We start from the raw sequence: 25,550 nt of genomic DNA, 5'->3' as shown, positions 1-25,550 counted from the left end.
GTAAATTACATTGTAAGAAAGCTATTAAAACTATGATATTTAAGACCTGAAACAATTAAGTACATAGAAGAAGACATAGGTACTCAACTCAGGGACCTGGGTTTTAAAGAGCATTTTATGAATTTGACTCCAATGGCAAGAGAAGTGAAGGCAAAAATTAATGAATGGGACTACATCAGACTAAGAAGTTTTTGCTCAGCAAGAGAAACTGATAACAAAATAAACAGAAAGCCAACTAAATGGGAAATGATTTTTTCAAACGACAGCTCAGATAAGGGCCTAATATCCAAAATATACAAAGAACTCATAAAACTCAACAACAAACAAACAAACAATCCAATAAAAAAATGGGAAGAGGATATGAATAGACACTTCTCCCAGGAAGAAATACAAATGGCCAACAGATATATGAAAAGATGCTCATCTTCTTTAGCTATTAGAGAAATGCAAATCAAAACGGCAATGAGATACCACCTCACACCTGTTCGATTAGCTGTTATTAGCAAGTCAGGTAACAGCAAATGTTGGAGAGGCTGTGGAGAAAAAGGAACCCTCATACACTGTTGGTGGGAATGTAAAGTAGTACAACCATTATGGAAGAAAGTATGGTGGTTCCTCAAAAAACTGAAAATAGAACTACCTTATGACCCAGCAATCCCTTTACTGGGTATATATCCCCAAAACTCAGAAACATTGATACGTAAAGACACATGCAGCCCCATGTTTATTGCAGCATTGTTCACAGTGGCCAGGACATGGAAACAACCAAAAAGCCCATCAATAGATGACTGGATAAAGAAGATGTGGCACATATACACTATGGAATACTACTCAGCCATAAGAAATGATGACATCGGAACATTTACAGCAAAATGGTGGGATCTTGATAACATGATACGAAGCGAAATAAGTAAATCAGAAAAAAACAGGAACTGTATTATTCCATACGTAGGTGGGACATAATAGTGAAACTAAGAGACATTTATAAGAGTGTGGTGGTTACGGGGGGGGGGGAGGGGGTAATGGGAGAGGGATAGGGGGTGGGGAGGGGCACAAAGAAAACAAGATAGAAGGTGACAGAGGACAATCTGACTTTGGGTGGTGGGTATGCAACATAATTGAACGACAAGATAACCTGGACTTGTTATCTTTGAATATATGTATCCTGATTTATTGATGTCACCCCATTAAAAAAATAAAATTATATATAAAAAATAAATAAATAAATAAACTCAAAAAAAAAAAAAAAACTATGATATTGTCTTGGTGTTCTGTTTTTTGTTGTTGTTTGTTTGTTTTAGCGAGAGAGAGAGAGAAAGAGGCAGACAGGGATAGAAGCATCAACTCCTAGTTGTGGTGCCTTAGTTATTCATTGATGGCTTTCTCATATGTGCCTTGACCAGGGGGCTCTAGCTGAGCCAATGATCCCTTGCTCAAGCCAGTGACCTTTGGGCTCAAGCCAGGGACCATGGGGTCGTGTCTATGATCCCACACGCAAGCCAATGAACTGGCACTGAAGCTGGTGAACCTGCACTCAAGCAGGTGACCTTGGGGTTTTGAACCTGAGTCATCAATGTATAGGCTGATGCTCTATTCACTCCACCACTGCTGGTCAGGCACCTGATCTTCTGTTTTACCACAGTAACACCAAACTTCTTCATACAAAGGCCTAGGTACACATTTTATATAAATGTTACTTTATATAAAATTGTGGCTATATCCCAGGCTTGCTGACTCTATGTCCTGTGTTCCTCCAAACAATGGCCTTCCCCCATACATGCTTTGCACTTGTATGCAAAATTTGATTTACATCTGATCACTTCTACATTTTCTGGCTGTGGAAGTGACTTGAGAGTGAATCCATGACAGAGTCCAGGTGTGGTGTGTGTGACATGTTGTCAGCATTACTAAAGCCAATCTTTCGTGTCCTTTCCAACAAGGCTTTGCTTAGGGGAGACTAACTACCTTTCCGGGTACAGTATGGGCAGACTTTTCAAAGGGCTACATAGGTGCACACCCTTTACAATAATCGTTTCTCTGTAAGAACTTTACCTTCAAAACATGGTTAAGGATGTTGATGAGGATTTGATTTTATGGATTCCTATCCTGTTACTTCCTTAGTTTCACTTTGGAGTTTGAATTTAGGAAGGGAGATCAAAGGGGAAGCAATGCCATGAAAAGGCAGAAGAAGACAAGGAAAATGTTGTGTTAACACACATACATACACACACACACAGGATTCTGTTAACACAATACTAAAATTGTCTCAACACAGTTTTCTGGACTCAAAGAGGACACATTCAGCTCACCTGTAAAAATACCCATGGGTAATGTGTCTTGAGCAGTGTACAGACACTGAAGAGATTTCATCCATGGTGTTGATAACAGGGACTGTCAGAAACACTTTGTATCACAGGGTTGTGAGAATTTATTATATCACATCCATAGGATGGAATTCTACATAGGCAGCAAGAACAAGTTATAATCAAAACAATAAAGAGAGGTGGTTTGTTGCCTATCAGAAAAACAATGACTTAAGTTATTCATAATGTGTGGAGAAACAGGAATATAAATTAGTGAAAATATTTCCAGTGTTGTGTTAATATGAATATTGCATTTTCCCTTGTTTATAAAGAACATTTTCAAGGACTTATAAATAGCTACAGAGATATTTCTTTATATAGAAGCAAGGCTGTTAAGTATACTATTGTTTGTAACAGAAAATATGGTAAGGGAACTAAATTTTCATCCTTTAGGTTCTGGTAAAATAACTTGGAGCATTATATATATGATGAAACACTCAATTACATAAACAAAATTTTCAATTTAAATACTTAAAATGTTATCATAAAATATATTTACATGGCCTGACCAGGCGGTGGAGCAGTGGATAGATCATTGGACTAGGACGCAGAGGACCCAGGTTTGAAACCGCGCCATTGCTGGCTTGAGTGTAGGCTCACCAGCTTGAGAATGGTGTCACTCGCTTGAGCATGGGATCATAGGCATGATCCTATGATCACTCGCTTGAGCCCAAACGTTGCTGGCTTGAGCTCAAAGGTAGTTTACTGGCTTGAGCAAAGGGTCACTTGCTCAGCTGAAGCCCCTAGTCAAGGCACATACGAGAAAGCAATCAATGAACAACTAAGGTGACACAACAAAAAATTGATGCTTCTTATCTCTCTCCCTTCTTGTCTGTCTTTATCAGTTCCTCTCTCTGTCTCTCTGTCTCTGTCACAAAAATATGCATGTTTACATAGAAAGTTGAATATATTAAGTGCAAAAGTAGGTTACAAAGATCATAAATCACCTTGATCCATTTTTTTTTTGTATTTTTCTGAAGTTGGAAACAGGGAAGCAGTCAGACTCCCGCATGCGCCCGACTGGGATCCACCTGGCATGCCCACCAGGGGGCGATACTCCACCCATCTGGGCTGTTGCTCTGTTGCATCCAGAGCCATTCTAGTGCCTGAGGCAGAGGCCATGGAGCCATCCTCAGCGCTGGGGCCAACTTTGCTCCAATGGAGCCTTGGCTGCGGGAGGGGAAGAGAGAGACAGGAAGGAGAGGGGGAGGGATGGAGAAGCAGATGGGGGCTTCTCCTGTGTGCCCTGACCAGGAATCGAACCTGGAACTCCTGCACGCCAGGCCAATGCTCTAACACTGAGCCAACTGGCCAGGGCCCACCTTGATCCATTTTTGCTGATATAAATCTCTAACTATTTTAGCCAGAGCACTCAAAGAGTAAAAATAAAGAATAATCTTTTACTCTTTTTTTTTATTATTTTTTATTTTTTATTTTATTTTTTTCATTTTTCTGAAGCTGGAAACGGGGATAGACAGTCAGACAGACTCCCGCATGCGCCCGACCGGGATCCACCCGGCACGCCCACCAGGGGCGGTGCTCTGCCCCCCAGGGGGGCGATGCTCTGCCCATCCTGGGCGTCGCCATATTGCGACCAGAGCCACTCTAGCGCCTGAGGCAGAGGCCACAGAGCCATGCCCAGCGCCCGGGCCATCTTTGCTCCAATGGAGCCTTGGCTGCGGGAGGGGAAGAGAGAGGCAGAGAGGAAAGCGCGGCGGAGGGGTGGAGAAGCAAATGGACGCTTCTCCTATGTGCCCTGGCCGGGAATCGAACCCGGGTCCTCCGCACGCTAGGCCGACGCTCTACCGCTGAGCCAACCGGCCAGGGCAATCTTTTACTCTTATTCCCATGAAACTTTCTCTTCAACAGAGAAAGAGACTGCACTTCATATATCTCAGTATCCTGTACACTGGGTATGTCCCCTTTCCACTTAAATTTCTGGAAGGCTCTATGGTGAGTTTGGGTTATGGCTTCTCCCTCCCACCTTCCTGCTCTGCCATGTTGAAGCTGCTGTTCAGGATTCTGTCAAGAGATAGCACCAAATTCCTCTACATAAATGTTCAGCCACAACCAAACACAATGCCCTGATTCAAAACCCAGATTTTGAACTTACCTATGGAATAATTCTAATTTTGTCTGAAAAATTTGGTAGATATAAAAGAGGATGGTCAAGAAACAAAAAGGTGTAAAACACGAGGTGGCAGTAGCGCACCTTGGCGGTGGGCGGTGGACTATCTCAGAGCTGCACAGGGCAGGGGCAGGGGAGAGATCATGCGGCCTTAGAGAGGAGTCTGGACATCTGTGTCTAGTGTCGTGGACAGGGGATGACAGACAGAGGGTGGGAGAAGGACTTGGCCGCCTGTTCGTAGGTGTGGAAAGACAGAGTGAACTCACTGCTCTCTGGAAGGAACTCCTTCTCCTTGTGGACACTTCAACCTACCCTGGTGAGGGAAGAGACAAATCAATGAACATGATATAGATTTGGGGTCAACAATCGATGGAACTGTTTAATAAACATATGACTATTCCAAATAGAATTGGTATCTTAGCAAAAAAAAAAAAAAAAAGAAAAGAAAGACAAAACAAAGGTTCGATGATATTCCCCTTTGTTAACTGCGCTTTTTAAAAAGCCTTTATTTATTGATTTTACAGAGACAGTAGGTGGGGAGCAAGCAGCATCAATCCACAGTTGTTTCACCCTAGTAATTTATTGATTTCTTATTGTACATGCCTTGACCAAGCAAGCCCAGGATTCTAAACAGGTGAATCTCAGCATTCCAGGTACAAGCTTTATCCACTGGGCCAACTCAGGTCAGGCACTCCCCTCTCTTTTGTTTTAGTAAAAGAAAAAAAATCGAGGTAGATGTCATCAAGTAGCTGGATTTAGTATGCCATTTCTGAGTTTCAGACCAAGGAGCTCAGCAAGGGATGTCAGGGACAGAAGCTAAGATATTGGACTAATGGTTTCACAGCAAGAATTTTATTGAATATTTTAATCTCCTGGTGGCCACATAGATGTATCCCTCATTTTCTGGAATACCTACTGAGATCGAAGTCCAGCTTTGGTTTGAAGTGAAGAGAAAGCTATACCGGTGAGTATATTTAGAAGGATAGCGCTAGAGGAAACCTAGAAACTCACACATGTGCGGGCCAAAACACTTTCTGTTCTCTTTTTTCTACTTCATATTTCTACATAATTAAATAAAAGGGATGATTTTTCTTAAAGTAAAGAATGCATTATAGCCTGACCTGTGGTGGTGCAGTGGATAAAGCGTCGACCTGGAAATGCTGAGGTCGCCAGTTCGAAACCCTGGGCTTGCCTGTCAAGGCACATATGGGAGTTGATGCTTCCTGCTCCTCCCCCCCCTTCTCTCTCTGTCTCTCTCCTCTCTCTCTCTCTCTCCCTCTCTCTCTCCTTTCTAAAACAAACAAACAAACAAATAAATAAATAAATAAATAAAAATAATGCATTATACATTACTTTTTAGAATCTGCTTACAGGCATTTCTGCTTTCAAATTGTCATAAAAATAATTTTTTCCTGAATACAATATTTCAAACTATGTGAAAGATTTATCAAATAAAATTATCCTGCTCCTCTCACTGGCCTGACTCCCACTTCCTGACCCAAAGAGGTCCATTGTCAAAAAATGTGCCTCCTCTCCAGCTGTGTCCCTGAAGGTGAAGGGCACATAAACATAGACACCTGCAAACACTCATGGTCTTTTTCAAAAGAGGAATCACATTACACATCTCTCTCATATTGTAACTGGGAATAAATACACATATTACTGATTATCTGATGTTAGTCTGACTAGCCATAAAATAGAGCTAAACAAGAATGTGCTAACAAGCCCTGGCTGGTTGGCTCAAAGGTAGAGTGTCAGCCTAGCATGTGGAAATCACAGGTTTGATTCCTGGTCAAAGCACACAGGACAAGTGACTATTTGCTTCTCCCCCTTCCTCCTTCTCTTTCTCTGTCTTCCCCTCCCACAGCCATGGCTCACTTAATTTGAGAGTGTTGGCCCTGGGCACTGAAGATGACTTCATGGAACCTCCAACCTCAGGTGCTAAAAATAACTTCATTGAGAACATCGGCCCCAGATGGAGGTTGCTGGGTTGATCCTGGTTGGGTGCATGAGGGAGTCTGTCTATTTCCCCTCTACTCACTTAAATTAAAAAAAAAAAGAATGTACTAACAAAGTAAGTTTATAAAAGGCTTCCTGTAAAATGTTAAATTCAGTTTATTGCTTTTATAACCATATTCAATATTTTTGGTTTAGTAATAAAAATAATGTATTCCATAACAAATCAAATGTATATAATCAATCCTGAACTTTGACCTCTGTTGTCAAGCTCTCATTCCAGTTAAAAAGCCTGTTCCCCTCCTAATGAAGCACATCAAGGGTTAACATTCAAGCAAGAAGTAAAACCACTTCTCACTCCCACCATGCTGCGCTAGCAGTTCTGATTCTCACACAAGGCCAAAAAGACAAACTGACTGTGGGAGTCTGTAACAGACTCCCCAGGGGTCCCCAAACTTTTTACACGGGACCAGTTCACTGTCCCTCAGACCATTGGAGGGCCGCCACATACAGTGCTCCTCTCACTGACCACCAATGAAAGAGGTGCCCTTTCTGGAAGTGTGGTGGGGGGCCGGATAAATGGCCTCAGGGGGCCACATGTGGCCCACGGCTGTAGTTTGGGGAAGCCTGCGTGACTTGTTACGTGAAACAAAAATCCTAATTTATAAATTACATGTTAGCTTTATTTTTTGCGACAACAAAGGGAGGGAACAGACTCCAACTTTCAGATATGCCAGCTCCAGAAGCTGTATGGCCTTCAATCTGTTATCTGAGCACACTGAGATAGCTTGCACTACCACCCACCCCCTTCAGCAAAGAACTCTCAACCTTCTCCTTTTGATCCCTTTGTTCTAGTTTTGCTTATTCCCCTTCCTTCCTCCTCCTCATAAAACTCCCTGCCTCCATTAGAAGAGGAAAATGGCTTTTTGTGGACTGGAGTTCCTCCATCTTCTCAGGTGACCAGTGCTTGAATAAAACTCTTTCCTTTGCACCAGCACCTGTGTTGGGTACTTGGTATTCATGGCAACAGGAAGTGGGACCTGAGGGTCATTTTTTTCTGTTTTCAATATTGTGTTTTTCACTCGATATGAATTCTCAGGATTCATATTTGCATCTTATTAATGTTTGTGGTTTTGGCATGTTTAGAGATGTTTAACGTTCATTTATAATTTTACATGAATGAAGTTTAATTACCAACCAATCTGTTTGTTAATATGTATCACAAATCATGCACACTAACCCAGTAGCTGAGCTATAGTTTGCAAATGATTTCTCCTTTGTTTCCATACAATTTTTACTATACTCTCCACTTAGAATGTGTTCACAATTCAAAAAATAAAATGAATAACACCTTGATTACATGTAATTCAGCTTCTAGGGTTTAACTCACTCAGAGACCAGGAGGATTAAAGGCAAAAAGTAAAAACCTTCAGAATAAATCCAATTTAACTGTTGATCCTGACAAAATAAAGTTGTTTCCCTGATTTATTTACACTCCCTTAAAGTCAATTCCCTGATTTGAATAATATATATCTTGAATAGCTGTTAAGATTAAAGGAGATAAATAAAATATAAAATCACTTAAAGCAGGTCTGTATATCACTTCCCCTCCGTGTAGCTCACCTGTCCCAAGGGCAACATCCGAGCTTCTGCCCAAGCCCCGTCCTCCCTTCAGAGATATGGCCAACACCCAGGTCTCCGGCACAAGGGTGGGATTTCATCTCCTCTGTCATGTTCATCACTCAGAGTGGCTATCGAGGGAGTCCCTGAGTGGCCACAATAGCAGGGAGTGTGATCTGACCACTTTGCCAGCCCTGGAAGCCCATCTTCTAAAATGGGAGATTACCTAGTATCCTCTAGGGAGAGCAGGGGATGGAACTCCCTTCCCGTCCTGTCACTTAAGTGGAGACTGACATAGGCTCTGTCAGTGCAAGCCTGGCCATCTGTGAAGTGGGACTCCTGATACCTTCCTCATAGCTGTCCTGAATGGTAAATAAGAACATCTGCCCAAGGATATGACATATAGAGGGTAGGATTTCAATGGCCCTTTAAGTGTAAAGACACAGCAGTGGGAGCCCGCTGAGCGTCAGGGCCCAGGCAGCCATTGTGAAGTCATTTCTCATTGTTTCTCCGAATTGAAAGATAGATACCTTTCTGAAGGAAGCAAGTATCTCTCTAATAGGCCTTCAGTTCAAACTTTTTCATACAGAAGCTTCTCTACTTGTTTGGGTGACTCGGAAGCTCACTAAGAGCTGCTCCTCATCATGCCTCTGAGCAGACCCTAGTTCTCAGGCTGGGAAGAAAAGCTTGTCTCTGACTCACTGGGTGAGCTCCAGGAGAGATCACACCAGGCAGCAGGGTGTGGTGACAGCCTAGCTGTTGCTCCTGGAATGCTCCCTATCTTAATAGAAACGTTCTAGACCTGGCCTACTGTCATCAGTGCAGCATGCTTCATATCATGCATATCCAGCCCAGCACACCAGAATTCCAGCCATCTCTTACATCCCTGAGATGCAAAAATCTAAGAACTATTACTATTTTTTTGATACACAGTTATCCATTCTTTTTCATTTCTTCACTAATAACTAAATGTATATTGAACTCAAAACCCATACTATTCTACTAGAGCCGTCTCATTGACCCTATTGTGCAAGTAAGAGGGAAATATGGGCCAATTCAGGAGTTAAATTTTAATATGAGATAGCTCCTGTGTATAAACTTTTAAACTTGCTGAAGTTTCAAGAAATCGGGGGGAAATGTCTTTTAAATCCTCCTTGGTCCCATCACCTCCATTCAGCCACGGAATATCTATCTCTGCCTCTCTCTCACCTTTTAAATCAAAGTTCCAGAAAACATTTTCTACATTCCGTTAACATTCTTCACTTGCTACTGACTCATTATCTCACAGCATTGTAGCTTCTGTCCCCATGATTGCAATGAACGCAATCTCACTAAGGTCACAAGTCACCGTTTCGTCACTAGGTCCAGCTACTTTGTAAAAATATTAACATATTTAGTGTTACTATTAATGACCACCTAAAATATGCATTCTTGGTACAGCTTGTCTCTGCCCCTTAGCAAGAAATCTCTGACAGGCTCTGAGATGATGTTCTGGGCACAAAACCAAGCTGTCCTGCTTCCTAAATGTGCAGCCCTGGGCCAAGTCCTTCCATCTCTGTCCCTCAGTTTATCATGTATAAAATCTGGATAAGCAACAGTGTCTACCTCACAGAGGTGCCCTGAGCACTGAATGACTCATACACAAAAAGCACATAGCACATAATGATTTTCAGCCAATTTTTGTTTTTCTCCCTTGCCCCCAAAATGAATTTTTAAAAAATTCCAGTCCATCTAACTGGGGAAAAAGTGATTTTTAGTTTGTTTTATTTTGCCGTGCCCTAATAAATAGTACGGTTGATGATCTTATCAGCTCAGAGGCAGTAACACACTGGTTAGATGAGAGATCCAATAACCACCCTCAGTATTCTATTTTCTCTATCTTTGTTAATATTACTAGCCCTGAAGCCATGAAATAAGATTTAGACTGATTTTTATTCACAATCAGTGCATTTGAGGTATGTTGTTACTAGGTATATTAGTTTACTAAGGTTGCCATAACTAATTAGCATGAACTTTGTGGCTTAAAACAACAGAATGTTTTCTCTCTCATATCACCACAGACCAAAAGTCCAACATCAGAGTGTTGGCAAGAACATGCTTCAGTACCATAAATCCAGTCTCTACCACCATCTTCACAGAGTATTCTTCCGTGTATGTGTGTGTGTGTATGTGTGTGTGTGTGTGTGTGTGTGTGTGTGTGTGTGTGTGAGAGAGAGAGAGAGAGAGAGATCTCACTGTCCTTTCTCTTATAAGACAAGTCATTGGGTTTAGGGCCTACCTTAAATCCATAATCATCTCAACATTAATTACATATGCTCAGATCATATTTACAAATAAGGTCACATTCAGAGGCATAGGTGTTAAAGGTTTGAACATATCTTGTTGGGGACATAATTCAACCTACTACAGTGATATAATCAGTTTTAAAAAACTAAAATGCAATCTTATATTTTACATATAAATATATTAACATATTCATCCATGCATAAATATAAAAAATCCTGCATAAGAAAACGTCTGGGGGAGAAGACAAGATGGTGATGGAGTAGGCAGACGTACCAACTTCCACCTTCCAGAACCAAAGTGGATTACAAACTAATTTTAAGAACCACCATCTGGAAAAACCAACTTTGGACTAAACTAAGAGAACTCTTCAACCAAGGAACACTGAAGAAGGCACACTGAGACTGGTAGAAAAAGTGGAAACGTGGAGAAGGCTGCCCAGCTCCCCGGAGCGAACAGCAGCCAGGAGAGACTCACTTGGTGGGAAGTGAGTTTAGCAGAGAGAGGAGGGTCCTGAGTCCCAGGAACAAAGCCCCAGCCTGCAGCCCCAGAGCCTAGAAGAGGCATATGGACAGTATTTAACTGGAAATAAGACAGGATACTGTTTGTGAGAAAGAGACTGATTTCTCAGACCCAGAACTCTTCTTAAAGGGACCGCACAGAAAACCTCTCTCACAACCACTCACCCAGGCTCTCGGGGATGGGGAGAGAGCAGAGGTCCGGAGTAGCAGAAAGAGAGTGTAATCTAGGAGGCACAGGGAGAAGCATTTGGAGAGAGAGCCACCCTAATCTCTGGGACGAGTCCCTCCCCAAATCTGAAATGAATATTTCCCCTGGAAACAGCAATCCCAGCAAAGGGAAGCAGGACACCAGCCAAACAAGCTTTCTGGTGGCACTCAGAGCAGAGTTGCTTAGAACGAGGGAGCTTTCGGGACTACAGTAGTGAGTGTTAGGGTCTGAGCTGCAGCGCCCCCACTCACATGGCTGAGGGTTCACCCAAGGGCGGGCGGCGGTGGGACACAGAAGCGTGGTTCTGTCGGCAAGGGTGGAAGCTGGCTGGCCACCACTGAGGCCCAGGTGTAAGCTTGGTCTTGGCCGGCTGGAGAGGAGGGTACGTGCAAAAGTGGTCAAGCCCAGCTGCGGGTCGCCTGTAATCCAGCCTGTGGGGGAAGGGGTGGAGACCTGCCCTTGAGCAAGGGCACAGGAGCACAGCCTTGCCCTGCCCACAGAACCGAGGCTTGTGGCATGACTTGGGAGCCGGCTCCTCCCATGGGGGTAGAGCCAAAAGCCCAGAACAGATGGGGTCCCACTACTGAGCTTGGGCACACAGTCCCACCTGGCCTGTGGAGCCAAGGCTTACAGCCATCCCACAAGCGGGCTTCTCCTGCAGGGTCAGGGCAAAAGCCCGGAATAAGGCGGAGACCTGCAGCTGAGCAAAGGTGCTCACCCATGCCCTCAGGGCTGAGCATAATGCCACCCGCGGGGGCAGGGCAAAGGCCAAGGCCACCAAGGCTTGTACACCCGAGCATGTGATCACAGCCACTCCCGTGAAGGAGAGGTGGAAACCACAGCAACAGCCCCAGTGGGCAGGCACCAGCAATGCCCATATCCCAACGCCCTAGGCAGCAACAGCAGAGGGGGTGGCGGGCCTGCAGACAGACTACACCTAGGAAACACAGAGGCTACACCCAGTGGACTCCAGTGGCCAAAACCTTCCTTTACACAGACAAAATGAGAAGGCAGAGAAATGCAACACAAATGAATCAAGAGAAATCCCCAGAAAAGGACCAGAATGAGACAGATATAACCAAATTACCAGATGCAGAGTTTAAAATAATGATTGTTAGAATGCTCAAAGACATTAGAACAACCATAGATGGCCATTACAAACACCTAAATAAAGAGATAGCAAATATAAAAAGGACATTGAAATAGTAAAAAAGAATCAGTCAGAAATGAAAAATACAATATCAGAAATGAAGAACTCAGTGGAAGGAATTAAAAGCAGGATGAATGAAGCTGAGAATCGAATCAGCAAGTTAGAAGACAAGATAAATAAAGGCATGGAAGCAGAGCAGAAAAAAGAAAAGAGACTCAAAAAGTCTGAGGAAACTCTAAGAGATCTCTGTGACAACATAAAGAGAAATAACATTCACATCATAGGGGTTCCTGAAGAAGAAGAAAAAGAACAAGGGATAGAGACTTTGTTCAAACATATTATAGCTGAAAAGTTCCCTCAATTAAGGCAGGAAAACATCTCACAAGTTCAAGAAGCACAGAGAACTCCATTAAAGAGAAACCCAAAGAAATCTACACCAAGACACATCATAATTAAAATACCAAAGCTAAGTAATAAAGTTAGCTTTATCACTTATTTAAAAAATATTAAAAGCTGCTAGAGAAAAAAAGACTATCACCTACAAAGGAGCCCCCATAAGGATGACATCTGACTTCTCAACAGAAACACTTGAGGCCAGAAGAGAATGGCAAGAAATATTCAAAATAATGCAGAACAAGAGCCTACAACCAAGACAACTTTATCCAGCAAAGCTATCGTTTAAAATTGAAGGAGAAATAAAAAGCTTTCCAGACCAAAAAAAAAAAAAAACCTCAAGGAATTCACTACAACCAAACCAAGGCTGTAAGAAATGCTAAGGGGCCTGTTGTAAACAGATCAAAGGAGAAAAAGAATATAGCAAAAGAGGATTATGGTTTTAGATTTTTTTTATTTATTCATTTTTATTAGAGAGAGAGAGAGAGGGAGAGATAGAGAGAGAACAGGGGGAGGAGCAGAAAGCATCAATTCCCATATGTGCCATGACCAGGCAAGTCCAGGTTTTTGAACCAGTGAACTCAGCATTCCAGGTCAACACTTTATCCACTGCGCCACCACAGGTCAGGTCAGGATTACGGTTTTAAAGAATAAAATGGCAATAAACAATTAAATACTAATAATAACCTTAAATGTAAATGGATTTATGATCCAATCAAAAGCCATAGGATAGCTGCATGGATAAGAAAACAGGACCCATACATATGCTGTCTACAAGAGACACACCTTAAAACAAAAGATGCACATAAACTGAACATAAAAGGATGGAAAAAATATTTCAGCAAATGGAAATGAAAAAAAAGCTAGGGTAGCAATACTTATATCAGACAAAATGGACTTTAAAACAAAGTCTATAATAAGAGATAAAGAAGGTCACTACATAATGATAAAGGGAGCCATCCAACAGGAAGATATAACTATTATAAATATCTGCACACCTAATATAGGAGCACCGAAATATATAAAGCAGACTTGATGGATTTAAAGGGCGAGATCAACAGCAATACTATAATAGTAGGCGATTTCAGTACCCCACTAACATCACTAGACACCAACTTACACCATTTACAAAAATAAATTCAAAATGGATAGAGACTTAAATGTAAGCCATAAAGCCATAAGCATCTTAGAAGAAAACATAGGCAGTAAGCTCTCTGACATCTCTCGCAGCAATATATTTGACAATTTATCTCCACGGGGAAGTGAAATAAAAGATAGGATAAACAAATAGGACTATATCAAACTAAAAAGCTTCTGCAAAGCTAAAGACAATAGAACAGAATAAAAAGACAAACTACACAATGGGAGAATATATTTGACAATACGTCTGATAAGGGGTTAATAACCAAAATTTATAAAGAACTTGTAAAACTCAATACCAGGAAGACAAACAATCCAATCCAAAAATGGGCAAAAGAAATGAATAAACACATCTCCAAAGAGGACATACAGATGGACAATAGGCATATGAAAAAATGCTCAACATCACTAATCATTAGAGAAATGCAAATTAAAACCACAACGAGATATTACCTCACACCAGTCAGAATGGCGCTCATCAGCAAAACAACACAGACTAAGTGCTGGCGAGGATGTAGAGAAAAGGGAATCCTCCTGCACTGCTGGTGGGAATGCAGACTGGGGCAGCCACTGTGAAAAACAGTATGGAGATTCCTCAAGAAATTAAAAATCAAACTGCCTTTTGACCCAGCTATACCAGTGTTAGGAATATACCCCAAGCACACCATAGCACTGTTTGAACAGAAGAAATGCAATCCCATGTTTATGGCAGCATTGTTCACAATAGCGAAGATCTGGAAACAGCCCAAGTGTCCGTCAGAGGACGAGTGGATTAAAAAGCTTTGGTACATATATACTATGGAATACTACTCAGCTATAAGAAATGATGACATCGGATCATTTACAACAGCATGGATGAACCTTGATAACATTATACTGAGCGAAAGAAGTAAATCAGAAAAAAACTAAGAACTATATGATTCCATACATAGGTGGGACATAAAAATGAGACTCAGAGACATGGACAAGAGTGTGGGAGTTATGGATGGGGAGGAGGAGAGGGAGGGGGTTGGCGGAGGGGAGGGGCAGAAAGAAAACTAGTTAGAAGGTGATGGAATACAATTGGACTTTGAGTGATGGGAATGCAGCATAATCAAATGTCAAAATAACCTAGAGATGTTTTCTCTGAACATATATACCCTGATTTATCAATGTCACCCCATTAAAATTATTTAAAAAAGAAGAGTAACAATGCAATACATACAGTACATGATACATGAGAACGATAGTAAATGATGCTACTAGTGTATGTGTTTATTATACTTTTTTTTTTAATTTTTCTGAAGCTGGAAATGGGGAGAGACAGACAGACTCCCGCATGTGCCCAACCGGGATCCACCCGGCACGCCCACCAGGGGGTGACGCTCTGCCCACCAGGGGGTGATGCTCTGCCCATCCGGGGCATCACTCTTTCGCGAACAGAGCCACTCTAGCACCTGGGGCAGAGGCCAAGGAGCCATCCCCAGCGCCCGGGACATCTTTGATCCAATGGAGCCTTGGCTGCGGGAGGGGAAGAGAGAGACAGAGAGGAAGGAGAGGGGATGGGGTGGAGAATCAGATGGGCGCTTCTCCTGTGTGCCCTGGCTGGGAATCGAACCCGAGACTTCTGCACACCAGGCCGACTCTCTACCACTGAGCCAACCGGCCAGGGCCTGTTTATTATACTTTTAATTGCTATTTTAGAATGTACGTTTTCTACTTACAAAAAAGAAGTTTATGAAACAATATGCCGTGTCAGATCAGCAATAATTTTCTCTTTCATATTTACTGCATCACTTGATTGGATAATTTTCTCTTTTGCTTGATTGAATGTTCTGTATATTTTTTACAGTAATGTACTATACTGGATTTTAGTTTCTTAGCAATAAAATAAACCACAGAGCAAAAAAAATTAAAAAAAAAAAAAGAAAATGTCTGGGAGAATATAATGCAGATGAAAACATCTGCAGGACTTATGTTAGGGTGCTATGTTTGGGGTATTATTATCTCTTTTTCTATGTTTTACTTTTTCTCCCTATATTAAACACATATTGCTCTTGTAAATACAGAAAATAATGAAATCACTGACAAACATAACCAAGCTCTACTCCACCCACAGGAAATCTGTTACTGTAGAATGAGAACATTCCTGAGGCACTTTTCTTCCTCAGTATAACAGGACATGGTTCTCCAAATTCCAACCACACTGCTTATTATCAGTACTTTAAATTTCAGCCTATGGCCTGACCTGTGTTGGCACAGTGGATAAAGCATTGACCTGGAACACTGAGGTTGCAGCTTTGAAACCCTGGGCTTGCCCGGTTAAGGGAGTTGATGTTTTCTGCTCCTACACTTCCTTCTCTCTTTCTTTACTCCCTAAAATGATTTTTTTTGTGTGCAGAAAACTGAAATAATATTTTATTTAATTAATTCTGTTTACATAATTTCTAGTGTCACCCCGAATGCATCCCCCCTCCCCTGTATTCCCCTCAACATCTCCCTTGCCCCCAAAATGGATTTTTAAAAAATTTCTGTCCATCTAACTGGGGAAAAAGTGATTCTCAGTTTGTTTTATTTTGCTGTGTCCTAATAAACAGTACGGTTGATGATCTTATCAGCTCAGAGATAGTAACACACCAGTTAGATGGGAAGCTCAGCAGCTGCACTGAATCTGCTCACACCTTTTCTTTCTTTTTTTTATTTTAAAAAGATGAGAGAGAGAGAGAGAGAGAGAGAGAGAGAGAGAGAGAGAGAAAAGGGAGGAGCAGGAAGCATCAACTTGTAGTAGTTGCTTCTCGTATGTGCCTTGACCAGGCAAGCCCACGGTTTCCAATAGCTGCCCTCAGCATTCCAGGTCGGTGCTTTATACACTGTGCCACCACAGGTCAAGGTTACTCATTAGTCTTGTGACAGACTAACCCTTCCCTCACTGTGCCTCAGTTCCCTGATGGTTAGTCATGCAATAGGTCTTCCTCAGGCTATAGTGAGGGTTAAATCAGTGCATGGTCAACACCTACAACAGCATGGGTATTGAATTGTTCAGCAAAAAGTATTTATCACTGTTATCATTATTATCATACCAGAATGGATCAGTAGAGAGTCTCATTGTATTAAATTAGATGCCTATTTTTTGCCAGGCCCTGTCAGTCCAACAGGATTTTTGTTATTAGGCAGGATTTTATTGATTGGCTTTCATTGACTTTAATAATATGGTAGTTATCATAAAAAAGTAGTTTATTGCCCTGGCCAGATAGCTTTATTGGTTGGAATGTTGTCCAGAAGCACAGAAGTTGCTGGTTCAATCCCCAGTCAGGACAAATGAAGGAATTGATTGATGTTCCTGTCTCTCTCCCTCTGTCTTTCTCTCTCACTAAAATCAATAAATAAAAGAATTTAAAAATTTTAAAAGAGGTAGTTTACAAAACTGTCAGTAAGCTATCATGTCATTACTACTGTCAAAAGTGCATGGTTATATTTGCATGGAATTTCAGGAAAAAAAAAGATCAAATGATGACAGTGCTTATCCACGGGAAATCAATTTTAAGGGTTTTAAATGACTTTTGTACTTTTGTGCTCTATCCATTTTCAGCTACAAAAAAATCTCTTTGTTTTAGAAGGGAATAAAATAATAAGAATAAATAAATATTCCCAGACCTTCACATAGGAAAGTGGTTCAGGGTCAGAGTGGAAAACATCCTTAAGTCCAGAGAATTAGGTAATAAGATGGTCCCAGAAATAATTTATGAATCTACTACATGACAGTTCCAGTTGGGCATCTTCAGAGACATTACAAATGCCTAGGTGAAGGACTAGTATGGAGGAAGACAAGATAGTGCTGGAGTAGGCGGATGTACCAACATCCACTTCCCAGAACCAAAGTGAATTACAAACTAATTTTAAGAACTATCATCTGGAAAAACCAACTTTGGACTAGACTAAGAGGACTCTTCAACTAAGGAACACTGAAGAAGCCACACCAAGACTGATAGGAAAAGTGGAAACACGGAGAGGGCTGCCCAGCTCCCCAGAGAAAACGGCAGCCGGGAGAGACTCGCGTGGCGGGAAGTGAGTTTAGCAGAGAGGGGAGGGTCCTGAGCCCCAGGAACAAAGCCCCAGCCTGCAGCCCCAGAGCCCAGAAGAGGCGTAAGGACAGTATTTAGCTGGAAACAAGTCAGGATACTGTTTGTGAGAAAGAGTCTGATTTCTCAGACCCAGGATTCTTCTTAAAGGGACTGAGCAGAACACCTCTCTCACAACCACTCACCCGGGGTTCCGGGGGATGGGGAGAAAGGACTGGAGTAGCAGGAAGAGAGTGTAATGTAGGAGGCACAGGGAGAAACATTTTGGGAGACAGCCACCCTAACCCCCGGGTCGAGTCATTCCCCAAATCTTTTTTTTCTTTTTTTTTCTTTATTCATTTTTAGAGAGCAGAGAGAGAGGGAGAGAGAGAGAGAGACAGAGAGAGAGAAGGGGGAGGAGCTGGAAGCATCAACTCCCATATGTGCCTTGACCACGCAAGCCCAGGGTTTCAAACCAGCAACTTCAGCATTTCCAGGTTGACGCGTTATCCACTGTGCCACCACAGGTCAGGCCATTCCCCAAATCTGAAGTGAATATTTCCCCCCGGAACAGCAATACCACCAAAGGGAAGCAGGAGAGCAGCCAAGTGAGCTCCACCGCAGCACTGAGAGCAGAGTTGCTTAGAAGGAGGGAGCTTTCAGGGCTACAGTAGTGAGTGTTAGGGTCTGAGCTGCAGCATCTGCACCCCAAATGGCTGAGGGTTCGCTGGAGGGCGGGAAGCAGTGGGATGCAGAGGGCGGTTCTATTGGCAGGGGCGGAAGCCTGCTGGCCACCACTGGGCTCACGTGTGAGCTCAGTCTTGCCCAGCTGGGGAGGAGTAGGCATGCAAAACTGGTCAAGCCCAGCTGCCGGCAGCTTGTAATCCAGCCTGCGAGAGAGGGGTGGGAACCCAGGAAGGGGTGGAGACCAACCCTTGAGCAAGGGTGCAGGAGCATGGCCTTGCCCCGCCCGTGGAACTGAGGCTTGTGGCCTGACATGGGAGTTGGCTCCTCACACGAGGGTGGAGCCAAAAGCCCAGAACAGGCAGAGTTCTACTACTGAGCTGAGCATGGGCACGCAGTCCTGCCCGGCCAGTAGAGCCAAGGCTAGCAGCCATTCCATGAGTGGGCTCCTCCTGCAAGGGTGGGGAGAAAGCCCAGAAATAGAGACCTGCAGCTGAGCAAAGGTGCTCGCCACTGCCCTCAGGACTGAGCATAATGCCACCCACGGGGGCGGGGCAAAGGCCAAGGCCACCAAGGCTTGTACACCTGAGCATGTGATCACAGCCACTCCCGTGAAGGAGAGGTGGAAACCACAGCAACAGCCCCAGTGGGAAGGCACCAGAAATGCCCAAACCCAAAAGCCCAAGCAGCAACAGCAGAGGGGGTGGCGGGCCTGCAGACAGACCATACCTAGGGAACAGAGGCCATACCCAGTGGACTCCAGGGGCCAAAACCTTCCTTTACACAGAGAAAATGCGGAGGCAGAGAAATGCAACACAAATGAACCAAGAGAAATCCCCAGAAAAGGACCTAAAGGAATCAGATATAACCAAATTACCAGATGCAGAGTTTAAAATGACAATTGTTAGAATGTTCAAAAACATTAGAACAACAATAGATGGTCATTACAAAAACCTAAATAAAGAGATAGCAAATATAAAACAGGACATTGAAATAATAAAAAAGAATCAGTCAGAAATGAAAAATACAATATCTGAAATAAAGAACACAGTGGAAGGAATTAAAAGCAGGATGGATGAAGCAGAGAATCGAATCAGTGAGTTAGAGGACACGATAAATAAAGGCATGGAAGCAAAGCAGAAAAAAGAAAAGAGACACAAAAAGTCTGAGGAAATTCTAAGAGAGCTCTGTGACAACATGAAGAGAAACAACATTCGCATAATAGGGGTTCCTGAAGAAGAAGAAAAAGAACAAGGGATAGAGACTTTGTTCAAGCATATCATAGCTGAAAACTTCCCTCACTTATGGCAGGAAAACATCTCACATGTTCAGGAAGCACAGAGAACTCCATTAAGGAGAAACCCAAAGAAATCAACACAAAGACACATCATAATTAAAATACCAAAGCTAAGTGATAAAAAGAAAATATTAAAAGCTGCTAGAGAAAAAAAGACTATCACCTACAAAGGAGCCCCCATAAGGATGACTTCTGACTTCTCAACAGAAACACTTGAGGCCAGAAGGGAATGGCAAAAAATATTCAAAATAATGCAGAACAAGAGCCTACAACCAAGACAACTTTATCCAGCAAGGCTATTGTTTAAAATTGAAGGAGAAATAGAAATCTTTACAGACCAAAAAAACCTCAAGGAATTCACTACAACCAAACCAAGGCTGCAAGAAATGCTAAGGGACCTGTTGTAGACAGATCAAAGGAGAAAAAGAATATAGCAAAAGAGGAATACAGTTTTAAAATATAAAATGGCAATAAACAATTACATATCAATAATAACCTTAAATGGAAATGGATTAAATGATCCGATCAAAAGACATAGGGTAGCTGCGTGAATAAGAAAACAGGACCCATACATATGCTGTCTACAAGAGACACACCTTAAATCAAAAGATGCACATAGACTGAAGATAAAAGGATGGAAAAAAATTATTTCACACAAATGGAAATAAAAAAAGCTGGGGTAGCAATACATATATCAGACAAAATGGACTTTAAGACAAAGACTATAGTTAGAGATAAAGAAGGTCACTACACAATGATAAAGGGAACAATCCAAAAGGAATATATAACCATTATAAATATCTACGAACCTTCAGCCTAGCGTGCGGAGGACCCGGGTTCGATTCCCGGCCAAGGCACACAGGAGAAGCGCCCATTTGCTTCTCAACCCCTCCGCTGCGCTTTCCTCTCTGTCTCTCTCTTCCCTTCCCGCAGCCAAGGCTCCATTGGAGCAAACATGGCCCGGGCGCTGGGGATGGCTCTGTGGCCTCTGCCTCAGGTGCTAGAGTGGCTCTGGTCACAGCACGGCGATTCCCCGGAGGGGCAGAGCATCGCCCCCTGGTGGGCAGAGCGTCGCCCCATGGTGGGCGTGCCGGGTGGATCCCGGTCGGGCACATGCGGGAGTCTGTCTGACTGTCTCTCCCCGTTTCCAGCTTCAGAAAAATGAAATAAATAAATAAATAAATAAATAAATAAATAAATATCTACGCACCTAACATAGCAGCACCAAAATATATAAAGCAGACTTTGATGGATTTAAAGGGTGAGATCAATAGCAATACTATAATAGTAGGGGATTTTAATACCCCATTAACATCATTAGATAAATCCTCAAGAAAGAAAATTAACAAAGAAACAGCAGACTTAAAGGACATATTAGATCAACTCGATTTAATAGATATCTTCAGAACCTTTCACCCTAAAACAGCAGAATATACATTCTTTTCAAGTGCTCATGGTACATTCTCTAGAATAGACCACATGTTAGGGCACAAAAGCGGTCTTAACAAATTTAAGAAGATTGAAATCATATCGAGCACTTTCTCTGATCACAATGACATGAAACTAGAAATCAACCACAACAGAAAAACTGAAAAATACTCAAACACTTCAAAATTAAATAGCATGTAATTAAATAACAAATGGGTAAACAATGAGATCAAAGAAGAAATTAAAAAATTCCTAGAAGCAAACGATAATGAGCTTACAACAACTCAAAAGTTATGGGACACAGCAAAAGCAGTCCTGAGAAGAAAGTTTATAGCATTACAGGCATACCTCAAGAAGCTAGAAAAAGCTCAAATAAAAATCTTGACCATACATCTAAAAGAACTAGAGAAAGAACAGCAAGTAAAGCCCAGAGCTAGTAGAAGGAAGGAAATAATAAAGATCAGAGCAGAAATAAATGACATAGAGGCTAAAGAAACAATACAGAGGATCAATGAAACCAGGAGCTGGTTCTTGAAAAAGTAAACAAGATCAATGAACCTTTAACCAAACTCTCCAAGAAAAAAAGAGAGAGGACTCAAATAAATAAAATTAGAAATGAGAGAGGAGAAATAACAACTGACACAACAGAAATACAAAATATTGTAAGAAAATACTCTGAAGAACTGTATGCCAAAAAACTAGACAACCTAGATGAAATAGAGAAATTCCTTGAAACATATAATCTTCCAAAAATCAATCTGGAAGAATCAGAAAACCTAAACAGACCAATTACAACAAATGAGATTGAAACAGTTATCAAAAAACTCCCAAAAGAGAAAAGTCCTGGGCCTGATGGCTTCACAAGTGAATTCTACCAAATATTCAAAGAAGAACTAACTCCTATCCTTCTCAAGCTATTTCAAAAAATTCAAGAGGAAGAAAGACTTCCAAGCTCCTTTTATGAGGGGAGCATAATTCTGATTCCAAAACCAGGCAAAGACAACACAAAAAAAGAAAATTATAGGCCAATATCCCTGATGAATTTAGATGCTAAAATCTTCAAAAAATATCAGCAAGCCGGATCCAGCAATATATGAAAAAAATCATACACCATGATCAAGTGGGACTTATTCTTGGGAGGCAAGGCTGGTACAATATTTGCAAATTAATCAATGAGAACATCACTTAAACAAAAGGAAGGAGAAAAACCACATGGTAATTTCAATAGATGCAGAAAAAGCATTTGATAAAATCCAGCACCCATTCATGATCAAAACTCTCAGCAAAGTGGGAATACAGGGAGCATACCTCAGCATGATAAAGGCCATCTATGAAAAACCCACAGCCAACATCATCCTCAATGGGCAAAAATTAAAAGCAATCCCCTTAAGATCAGGAACAAGGCAGGGGTGCCCCCTTTCACGACTCTTATCCAAAATAGTTCTGGAAGTCCTAGCCACAGCAATCAGACAAGAAAAAGAAATAAAATGCATCTAAATTGGAAAAGAAGAAGTAAAACTATCATTATTTGCAGATGATATGATATTGTATATAGAAAACCCTAAAGTCGCAGTCAAAATCTACTAGACCTGATAAAGGAATTCAGCAAGGTGGCAGGATATAAAATCAATACTCAGAAGTCAGAGGCATTTTTATACACTAACAATAAAGTATCAGAAAGAGAAATTAAGGAATCAATTCCCTTTACCATTGCAACCAAAAAAATTAAGTACCTAGGAATAAATTTAACCAGGGAGATTAAAGATTTGTACTCAGAAAATTATAAAACATTGATAAAAGAAATCAGGGAAGATACAAACAAGTGGAGACATATTCCGTGCTCATGGTTAGGAAGAATAAACATCATTAAAATGTCTATATTACCCAAAGCAATGTATAAATTTATTGCAATACCAATTAAAATACCAATGACATACTTCAAAGATATAGAACACATATCCAAAAAATTTATATGGAACCAAAAGAGAACACAAATAGTCTCAGAAATCTTGAAAAGGAAGAAAAAAGTGGGAGATACCATACTTCCGGATATCAAGTTATATTATAAGGAGGTCATTGTACTCAAAACAGCCTGGTACTGGCATAAGAACAGGCATATAGATCAATGGAACAGAACTGAGAACCCAGAAATAAACCCACACTTTTATGGACAACTGATATTTGACAAAGGAGGTAAGAGCATACATTGGAGTAAAGACAGCCTCTTCAACAAATGGTGTTGGTAAAATTGGACAGCTACCTGCAAAAAAATAAAACTAGACCATCAACTTACGCCATTCACAAAAATAAACTCAAAATGGATAAAACACTTAAATGTAAGCTGTAAAACCATAAGCATCTTAGAAGAAAACATAAGCAGTAAGCTCGCTGACATCTCTCACAGCAATATATTTGCTGATTTGTCTCCACAGGCAACTGAAATAAAAGACAGGATAAACAACGGGGACTTTATCAAACTAAAAAGCTTCTGCACAGCTAAAGACAATAAGAACAGAATAAAAAGAGAAACTACACAATGGGAGAATATATTTGGCAGTGCGTCTGATAAGGGGTTAATAACCAAAATTTATAAAGAACTTGTAAAACTTAATGCCAGGAAGACAAACAATCCAATCCAAAAATGGGCAAAAGAAATGAATAGACACTTCTCCAAAGAGGACACACAGATGGCCAATAGGCATATGAAAAAATGCTCAACATCACTAATTATTAGAGAAATGCAAATTAAAACCACAATGAGATATCACCACAAACCAGTCAGAATGGCGCTCATCAATAAAACAGCACAGAATAAGTGCTGGCGAGGATGTGGAGAAAAGGGAATCCTCCTGCACTGCTGGTGGGAATGTAGACTCGTGCAGCCACTGTGGAAAACAGTATGGAGATTCCTCAAAAAATTAAAAATTGAACTGCCTTTTGACCCAGCTATACCAGTGTTAGAAATATACCCCAAGAACACCATAGCACTGTTTGAAAAGAAGAAATGCACCCCCAATGTTTATGGCAGCATTGTTCACAATAGCAAAGATCTGGAAACAGCCCAAGTGTCCGTCAGTGGACGAGTGGATTAAAAAGCTTTGGTATATATATATACTGTGGAATACTACTCAGCCATAAGAAATGATAACATCGGATCTTTTACAACAACATGAATGGACCTTGATAACATACTGTTATAAGTATAATGTTTGTTATACATTATAGTAAAATAAGTAAATCAGAAAAAAATAAGAACTATATGATTCCATACGTAGGTGGGACATAAAAATGATTCTCAGGGACATGGACAAGAGTGTGGTGGTTACAGGGTGGGGGGGGGAGGAGAGGGAGGAGATTGGGGGAGGTTAGGGGCACAAAGAAAACCAGTTAGAAGGTGACGGAAGACAATTTTATCAATGTCACCCCATCAAAAAAAAAAAAAAAAAAAAAAGGATGTGTCTCATGGCTAATTCAGGCAGTTAGAAGAATAATATAAGAATACTAATTCTGTTTCTCAGTCCACATCCTGCAAAAGGGACCCCAAGCAAATTGGTGATTTTTCTCCTCTGATTTTGCCAAATGGATTTTAAAAAAATAGGTCACGAACGCCCTGAAATGGAACTAAAAATACATGAGCATAAATTTAAAGGACTTTTAGATACTTGAGCTGATGTATCTGTTATTGCTAAGCTACATTGGCCTCCTTCCTGGCTTATTCATGCAGCAGCCACATAATTACAAGGTTTAGGACAGAGTAAATTCCCTCAACAAAGTTCTAGTTTTTTACATTGGTAAGATTAAGGTCATTCTGGATTTTTTAAGCCTTATGTGCTCCCTGGATGGCCAGTTAATTTGTGGGGTAGAGATGTTTTGAAAAATATGGAACCATAGCTTGTCAGTCCTAATGATTTAGTCAGTACTCAGATGCTTGATCGGGGATTTTTGCCCACCAAGGGACTAGGGAAAGAACAGCGAGGAATTCTCACCCCCATAGAAATGGCACCTTATACCAGAAGGTGTGGATTAGGATATCAAAATTTAGCATAGGGGCCTTGGTAGCTCCTGCTACCCCAATAATGCATTGTGCAGACCCAATTACTTGGAAATCAGATAATCTTGTTTGGGTATACCAATGGCCCCTTTCTCAGGAGAAACTTAGGGCAGCTGCTCAATTGGTACAAGAGCAGCTACAGCTTGGACACATTGAACCATATAATAGCCCATGGAATACACTTCCATATTTTGATCTTCTTGCCTCCTGGATTATCAAGGGGCACAGGCAACCCTTACAGCTTATAGGTTTTGAGCCTCAAAATTATTGTTGTTCCTTTTTTCAAAGGAT

This window comes from Saccopteryx leptura, chromosome X, assembly GCF_036850995.1.
Source record: "Saccopteryx leptura isolate mSacLep1 chromosome X, mSacLep1_pri_phased_curated, whole genome shotgun sequence".
Taxonomy (NCBI): Eukaryota; Metazoa; Chordata; class Mammalia; order Chiroptera; family Emballonuridae; genus Saccopteryx; species Saccopteryx leptura.
Note: the sequence above shows the minus strand (reverse complement) of the source record.